This window comes from Micromys minutus (assembly GCF_963924665.1).
Source record: "Micromys minutus genome assembly, chromosome: 6".
Classification (NCBI taxonomy): domain Eukaryota; kingdom Metazoa; phylum Chordata; class Mammalia; order Rodentia; family Muridae; genus Micromys; species Micromys minutus.
Window position 1 is genome coordinate 55,894,953 of NC_137975.1, and position 8,709 is coordinate 55,903,661.

Genomic DNA, 8,709 nt, shown 5'->3' on the forward strand with positions numbered 1-8,709 from the left:
CTGGAGGGCACTAGGTCTTCTCGAGTTTCCCCGCAGGGCCGACTCACCCGGGACGTGCACACGCACGCGAAGACCCAGAGGGAAAGGAAGCCAAGCTCCCCAGCACACCTCCAACAGCCAGGCTCGCAGGAGCCCGGGACTGACTAAGCCATTAAAACTTGGGGACAAGTCCTCCCTGGAGGACACCGGCCCCAGGATCTTCCCAACCACCACAAAACCTCCAAAAAGAGAAAACTGAGCTTTTAATTTACAAAAAGAAAAAAAAAAAAAAACCCAAACCCCTAAGACAAAAATACCAGTCCCTCCAAGAGGAGGTAGTGATATCAAACTTTAAAAAAAAAGTCACAATACCAACCTGAGTAGCAAGGAGGGGAGAGGAGGAGGCGTGTGACCTGCCCGGTCAGATTGCGTAGCTCTCTGCCTCGCTCTCTCAGTCTCTCTCTCTCTCCCTCTTTTCCTCTCCCTCTCTCAGTATTTTTTTTTTTTACAGGGAATGCATTCTTTCTGAAACTATCAAGACGGCGCCAGGCAGCTCAGTGTTCGCAGACAGCTGTGGCGCGACGCAACTTAAGGAGGTTCTAGTGTCATCCGCGCCGAGGGGGAGGAGCCTGGCGCTGGCAGGAGGGGACACGATCTCCAGCACAAGGAAACTGCAACCCAAACCCGCTCCAGGACTTCACCTCCACCCCCATCCCATCCCCCCCACCCCCGCACACCGCCGCCCCTCCCCCCGCCCCTCTACTGACCGGAAAGGGGCGCCGCCAAGGGCCGCCTAGGGCAGAGGGGCCGCGGGCAGGGTGGGCGAGGCCGGCCCGGGCTTGGGGCAGAGGGGACAGGCAGGAGGGAATTCGCTCTCTGGCCCTTTAAATGTAGCAAAGCCGATTCATTCGGGCTCAGTAGATTATTCCGTACCAGTGAAACCCGGCCGCCCCATTCATAAAGCTAATTTCCATAAGCAGACTTTTCTTTTCGACACTTTAAAAAAAAATGAGCAAACTTTCAAATTAGGATTCAAACCCGATCACTGTTTGTATCAACATAGGGGCTATGCGCATGTAAAACTGATCAAAAAAGTTTCACGACGTCCTAACTGAAGATTTGCCTTCCCGAACCAGTTTCCAGGGTGGCTGCTGAATCGCGCAAAGAACCTGGGCTTTGAACCGGACGCCCGCGTTATTGTTATGGTCCCGGCTTGATTTTCCAAACCCCTCCAGCACGAACAGCGTCAGCTGTTGCAGCTGTCTTTTTCAGATCTAACAATATAATCAATGTGTGCTTTTGACTTGAGTGACAACGTGATGCATTATAGAAAGGTAGGTTGGCGATACCTAGGCTCTCTGGTCCCCTAAGTACGGTGTACAACTAAGTTGGTCTTAACTGAGGTGGCCTAACTTTTCCCTTTGCCCAGCTCGGGGTCCTAGTTTACTCTGCTTTCACCCAAGGAAGGTGGTCCCCTCCGTAGTCCCCAACCCTGACCTCTGGGGTGGAATCCAACGGCAACTTCCCTGGACATCGTGGGTCTCTGGCCCCGAGTCTGGTGGGTAGGCAGCGAGCTGACACAGGGAGAGAGGCTGGAAGACGCCCAGAGGAGGGGGCGGGGCGGACGAGGGCGGGGCCATTGTAAGGACCAATCATCGGGAGATACCACGACCGGGCCGCAGTCGCCCCGCCCCACGGGCTCCAACCTCTGAGGCCCCGTTCCGTCCTTTGAGTCACTGCATCCCCTAGTGGCGTTGAGGTTTCTGCAGCCTGGGTCCAGCAAACACATCCTGGGTGAGCAAGGTCCAAAAAAGACTTCGGGTGCACCCCAGGGCAGTGTAAGAGAAGGTGCTCGCTCCCACTCCACTCTCCAGGGGAGAGAGCTTCGCTTTGGAGGGTTACTGGATTTGGAGGCGTCATTCTCTCTTTATTTTTTTTTTTACCCCAAAATATTTCCCACCGATTCCCGACAAGCCTTTCTTCAAAGTTCCAAATAACTCCTATTCTACCATGGAGAAAAAGCATCAGTTTCTACCTTAAAGCCAGTGAAACGCGGGGAGGGGGAGGTACGTTCTACAGCACAACCCTTGAAGAAAAAATTATTTAGGAACGAGTGTGCCCTGTGGGTTTGGAGCATCTCCTGATTCCTCATCTTTTACATCTGATCTTTGTCTGAAATCAAGGCTGAATTTCTAAGTACAGACTATGGGGATACCTTTTTAAAAAACAATAAGTCCTCCTCCTGAGTTCATCCTGTATCCCTAGGTCTCACGTTTATGAGAGCGGCCCAGTCTTAGAATATCGATTTTTTTTTTTTTTTTTTTTTTACTTTCACTCTTTGACCAACTCATCTCTCCTGGGCCAATCAAGCTGCTAGCATCTCATCCAGCTCACGGCGCTCTCAAAACCTTTTAATTATTTAGTTGCTGTCTAACATTCACCGGAAACCATTCCATAAACAAGCAGAGAAGACCGCACACACATTTTTGCTAAAAGGCCCAGGATTAAGATTGAGAGTTTAAAAGGGGGGGAAAAATACTAGCCCTGTCTCACTTAGGAGTTGTATAGGATACCAGTCAGCCTGACCCTAATACACAGCTTCGAGAAAAACCCCAAGTAAGCAAGTAAGCATATGGCCTTCTCGGAGGCAACCGAGATCTAGGGAGGAAAAAAGGAGCAAAAGAAATCCTTCTGGAGACAAGAAAGCTGCTGCCGCCGAGACTTGAACGTGTTAGTCTACAAGGCTTAGAACGAACGTACTTTAAAGTCTGAAAAAGAAAATACTTCTGAAAAGGAAGGCTTCCCTAGTAGAGGCGCCTCTCTAATAAATTTAGTAGTGGGGATGGAGAGGATTATTCGTCTTAATTCAATCACCAGAGGAGCTATGCTGTATGCAAAGGACACTCCCCTCCCTTGGAAAAATAAAACATCTAGTAGGCCCCTCCTGGTCTGAGGTAGTTTGGAGCTGGTAGAGAGGGGTAGGGGCCTGAGGCTAGATGCCCCGAGCAACGGAGCCAGCCTGTAGGGGGTATTTAACAGTAATTCCCAGCCGGTCCGCCCCTGTTCCCGGACTGACAGTGGGTAATTGGGAAAGAGGACGTTGCTCTTTTGATGGCCCGCGCCGGCCAGTCTCGCCGACGCCACACTGGGTTTGACGTCACGGGCCGGCCCCAGAGTCAGAAACACAGAGCTGGGTAGGGGGAGGGAAAAAGAGAGGAGGGGGATACCGGCGAGGGAGGGCCGAGGTCGGCTCCCGGACCCACCGGGAAGAAGGGGGAAGGGATCGAGTCCGGAGAGGTTGCAGCGCGTGGCCTGAGGCGGAGAGCCGGACTCCGGGGGTCTGGGCCAGGACAGGCGCCGGTCTGACCCGCCTTGCTCGCAGATGCAGGCCGGGATCCCTCCTCCCTTGGCCGGTGGGGGGGGGAGGGGAGGGAGGCTTGAGGCTGGTGGGAAAGGTGGGCCCAATCCTCCAGTTTCAGAGCTACAAAGCTGATCCGGGCCTCGTTTGGGGACGCCTGGGTGCTCTCCAAAACTCCTGGGGTGCCACCACCACCCCACCCCACCGGGCACACGGGGCCTGGCTCGGTGTAGTGCCTTTCCCTTCTTCCCCCCACCCCCACCCCCGAGCATCTGACGGAGCTGGGGCAAGAGAAAGCCATCAAGGAGGATGCTGTTGTCGCTGCTGCCTGGAGTCTTTGACTCCTGTAGCTCATGAGGCCTACCTCAATAGGGTAAGGGGCTGGGGGACGCTCTGGATCCCTGGGGACTCCGCATCCTGAAGCAGAGCAGACGAAAGCTCAGCTAGAACCGGGATCGGGGGTTGTGTAGTTGGGTAGCCAGAGCCAATTTGGCCTATCTGAAAACCCCAGGCCTTAAAGCTGCTGCAGGCGTCAAACTGAGTAGGGTATGTGTGCCCTCTTGGGGAAAGGGTAAGAAATGGATCTGACTTTCTCTATGCACGGAGTAAACTGGGATAGCCCTCACCACACACACACACACACACACACACACACACACACACACACACTTGCCCATCTTCAGGTCCCTCCCACTCGCCTTCACTGGGGCGTTGAGACCCCATCCCTCTAGAAGTAGACGGAGCCGGTCCCCTTCAGAATTTGGAAGCCCTGGCTGCAATAAAGACTGAGCGAGCGATTGGGCCTCATCACTAGGGCCATGGACGCAGAAGGTAGAAATTCAGCCAGCATCACCAACCCGAGCCTGATTCCAAGAGAGGCCAGGCGAGCTCCGCGGGGCCGAGATGCGTAAAGATGTTACCTTGGGGGGGAGCGGGGGGGGGTGTTGAACGCTGCCCTCCAGAGAGTAACCAGCAAAGCCAAACCTCGGGGGTCGAAGTACTATAGTTACTAATCCTGGGCAGGAGTAGAAAGCGTGCCTCGGAATGCCTAGGGCTGTCATTTGAGCGTGTTTACTTAAGGACTTTGCATGCGGAACGCGAGCGGAATAGTTGGATTCTCCTAGAGGCAGCAAATATTTGCAGGCTGGAGAACGGAGCAGAGCCGGGCCGTGCTGCCTTGTCCCTCCTCCCGGAGCCACGGCGCCGGCCTGGGCGGATCTGATGGCGCGGTTACAGACTGAAGTGAAGCCCGGAACCTGAAGGGCTGGGAGGTCGGGGAGAAAGGCCAGAAACTAAATACACAGTCCGGGACCCCGAAGACGCAAGGACTAGGGAGAAAGAACCTTCCCTTTCCAGCTCCATCAATCTTCCTTCGATGCGATCGATTAATAAAAAAAAAAAAAAGAAGCGAAAAGACCATGGTCACTGTGCGTCTGCGAAGTGGAGACCAGCGGTATCCAGGCCAGCGCCGGTACCCCCTTACCACGGTTTCGCAACCCGGAGGTCTGCATCGCCTCGGAATAGGGAAGCGGGGCGGTAGCGAGAACCCAGGGAGACCGCGCGGGGCCTTTAATTGGGTGTATCCGTTTTAAGAGTGGCCATTGTTGAAGCAATTAGCGAGAGACAATAACCACCGAGATGCGTTTAATTCGATTGTGTACACGCTGCAATCCCCACCCGGGCTCTTCGATACGCAGGCCCGGGACAACCGGGAGGGTCTGGTTGTGAAGGTGCCAGTTGGGTTCCTTGATCATTTTGTCTTAGGCATAAAAGTTGTAAAAGAAAGGCGGGAGGGGGAACTAGATCTAACCCCAAGCAGGCCACGGTAGGAGACTCGTCCTTGGTCATACCCCGGACCACAGTTCTTTCTTGGAGCGTGGGTTGGAGCTGCGGCCGCCGCGTCAATCCACAGTGCCTGTTTGAGAGGAGAAATGCCGGGAAGGCTGGGACATGGATCCAAATTTCAGTCTTACTTCCCTGCCTCGGTTCCTTGAACCAAATCCGAATTACCTTCCCAATCGGGGGAGGAGCAAAGAAGAGACCCTGCTTAAAGTCTCACTACACACTTCCTTCTCCTCTGGAGCCAGCCCCAGTACCCCCTCCTCTGTTTCAGCCTCCGGATTAGGTTACCCAGGCCGGGCGAGGATTTTTACTGGATACCAGAATAGTACAGGTAAAGCTGTATAAATAGTTCGCCGGCTGCGGAGCAGGAGGGTTATGCCGGGGACACAGTCCTAAGGCGCCACTAGCCAAGCCTGGCTTGAGCATATAAAACGGCTGGGGAGGCCGCTTTGCCTCAGCGACCCGAACCTCACAGGTTAAACACATATTACGTTATCACCACCGTAGCTTTCACCACGTCCCCTTTTTCTTCCCCCCCCCCCCCCCCCGCATGAGCTGAAATGCAGAAAAGAGAGCAAAATCAAAACGCGGTGGGAAAAGAAGCAGGCAGTGGGCCGTGCTGGCTGAGGCTTACTGCTCCTCAACGGAGACACCTTATCAATTAAAATAGTAGACCGGGAACTTCGGTGATGTAGAGAAAGAAGGACGCTAAAAGTCACTGGCCTCGGGAAGAAGCCGGCAGTAAAAGGGGGAGGGACCCATGGGAATTTGAATGAAGAGGCTACTAGCACTTGCAGGTCTCCCGGCTCCCACGCCCACCCGCCCCGAGTCTGGGGTCCTCTTTCCAAGCGAAATGAGCCACTGTTTGGGTTTATATGTTTTGATTTTTTTTTTTTTTTTTTTTTTTTTTTTTGGCTTATTCGTCGATCACAATTTAAAACACTGGAGGAAGGCTACCCAAGTCAGGAGGAGCAGGGTAAGGACGTGAGAACTCCAACAGAGAAGAGAGGCGCTGGGCAATCACCCCCTTCGCACTCCGCCCCCAGCCCAGCCCCAGCCCTCCCTTCTTCTTGGAGGAATTCTTGCCCTCCCTCAGCCACTATTTTTCCCCCGCTTGAGAAAACCCCCGATTATAGCGAGATTTTTTTTTAAAGGGGTGGTAGATAGGGGTGAAGCGGAAAGGGGCAGGCGGACAGGGAGAAGACCGGGGATTTCTGCTTTCGAACAGAACAAAGCATGCGCCGTGGAGATGGCGACTGGAGAGTCTAAGCCTAGGGTGGGAAGAGAAAGAACTAATCCAGGTGTGCACTTTCTAGCTATCACTGGGGAAACCGTGGGAAGAGGAAGGGATGCAGGTGACCCCCTGGGAAGCGGCCTCCGCAGCCGCTCCTCTGCCCTTTGGCATCATTAATTTTCTGTCCGATATTCGCTGCCTCTAGACCTGGCCTGCTCCCAGGAAAGCCCCAGGCCCCACCTTTGAAGCACCTAGAATTCTGTATGGCATCCAAGAAAACCCGGAGCCAGGTGGTTGGGGTTCAACCGCTTAAGCACACGGGCTCCTTCGTCTTAGTAAAGACGGAAAGTCGTGAGGCTGAGGAGGGCCAGCCTTGGTCACCTGCTTGGTTCAACCTTGGCCTTTGGGTTTTCCCGGCTGGTTGAGACGCTCCCCAGTTCCCAGCGCATATGTCAGCCCACTCTCCGCTGGAGCTTTGGCGGACTTTATCTTGGAGATGTGAGGCTTTTGCGCCTCTAGATTAGCCTAAGGAATTGGAATGCTGATTGTTGAGGGGCATCGTCGTGGTTGAGGGTTGAGGCGAGGAGAAGGGTGTGTGGCTACACTTCAGATCCTGGGACGAACAGAGGATGGCATTTTCTTTCAAACCAAGAATCCTTAGTGTCATTGACAGGAAGGTGACCCCATACAAAAGATCGTGGGTATCCCTGACTCAGACTGGCAAAATCAAGACTTCCTGGGCATCACATGCGACTCTCGGGTCCAGGTCCCGGCTTACTAGACACCCCCCCCACAGCTTGTCACCTCAGCAAAGTGACAATGTATGTTACATAAAATAAACAAGTGAAAATTTGTTACATAAAATAAAACAACCACCAGACGCGTACGCTTACCCATCACTAGCTCCTTGCAGACCCCCACCTCCGGACAAACCGGGACATCCGAGAGAGCGCCTGGTAGCCCTTCCTCATCCAAGTTTCCTGTGCATTCACTCACTCGACATCACCCTAGCACCGTTGGACCCAGAAAGAAGCAAAGGGTGCTCTCTCCTCCCACAGTTAATAAACCACCCGGGTTATTCCAACCGTTAGTGGGGAGGGGTGATCAGAACTATTGGATTGGTACACAAAGGCATACCTGGAGAGGAACGCATACTCGAGTGTGAAATAGCTTAGATATCAAGAATAAAACAACCCTCGGGGTAGCCTAGAGAGAGTTAAAATAGCCCAGGGCTAGAGAACAGAAGGTTCCCCTTCCCTCGGTCGGTCCCATTCTCCGTGTTGGAATCCTTATTTCTCTATCAAAGTCTTTCACTGCAGGGCACACAAATTGCCAAAGGAGGTGGAAGCCTTGGGTCTCCCATATACCCGAAACTTCCGTGGGCCCTTCTGTGTGGCTTTGGGCAAATAGCAAACACAGGACACTATCGGCCCTAATGACTGCACCAATCCGTTCCCTACCCCTATACCTGAACCCACGCATTTTCTGCACAAAGGCAGAGTCAAAATGGGAAATAAAGAAATGTGCAGATCGCCTGCCTTGTGTCTGGGCTTTGGAGAATCTGGGGCTGCTAGCAAGGGCAGTTTATGTAGAGAGTCAGGTCCACGCATGGCATTCTCTAAGCCCCGTGTCCTCAGAGCCAGAAACCTTAGGCCTCATTGAGCCACTGGCTTGAACCTTGAAGCTGGAACTTCTGCTAAATTCTAATAGTAAATCAATCACCGAACAGACTTCATTGGTCTAGCCAGACAGAAATTACATCTAGATATATTATAGTTCAAACTGATGGAGAACGTTTTTATTCTCTCTCTCTCTCTTTTTTTTTTCCCTAGGAAGTCCTCTTCCCCACAAATAACAATACGGGCAGCTGAGCATCTTGTTTAGAAATACCTGGACTCATTCAACCTGGTTCTCTGGAATTCCTTGGCCATCAACCTGCTGCTGGGGGGGGGTGCTGCTGGAGGGGGGGGGTGCGGAGGAAGCCACCACCACAGAGTGATGGGATGCAGAAAGGACTACCTCCATTATTTGTCCCTTCAGAGTTTCTGGGTCTCTCACACTGTGATTTCGGGTCCTGGTGTAGTCTACAAGGCGAGGAGAGAGTCAAGAAGTATGGAAATGCACCTACATCCAAAGGGATCAGCAGGCAAGGTTACTTTATTCTTACTCTGGATGGAATCACACCTGTCCGGTTGTCATCTGCTCTATTAAAGAAATAGCTTTCTTTAAAGCAACTACTCTGCTCATACCTCACATTCACCATGCTTTCCTTGCATTTTAACATTATCCTGTGTGT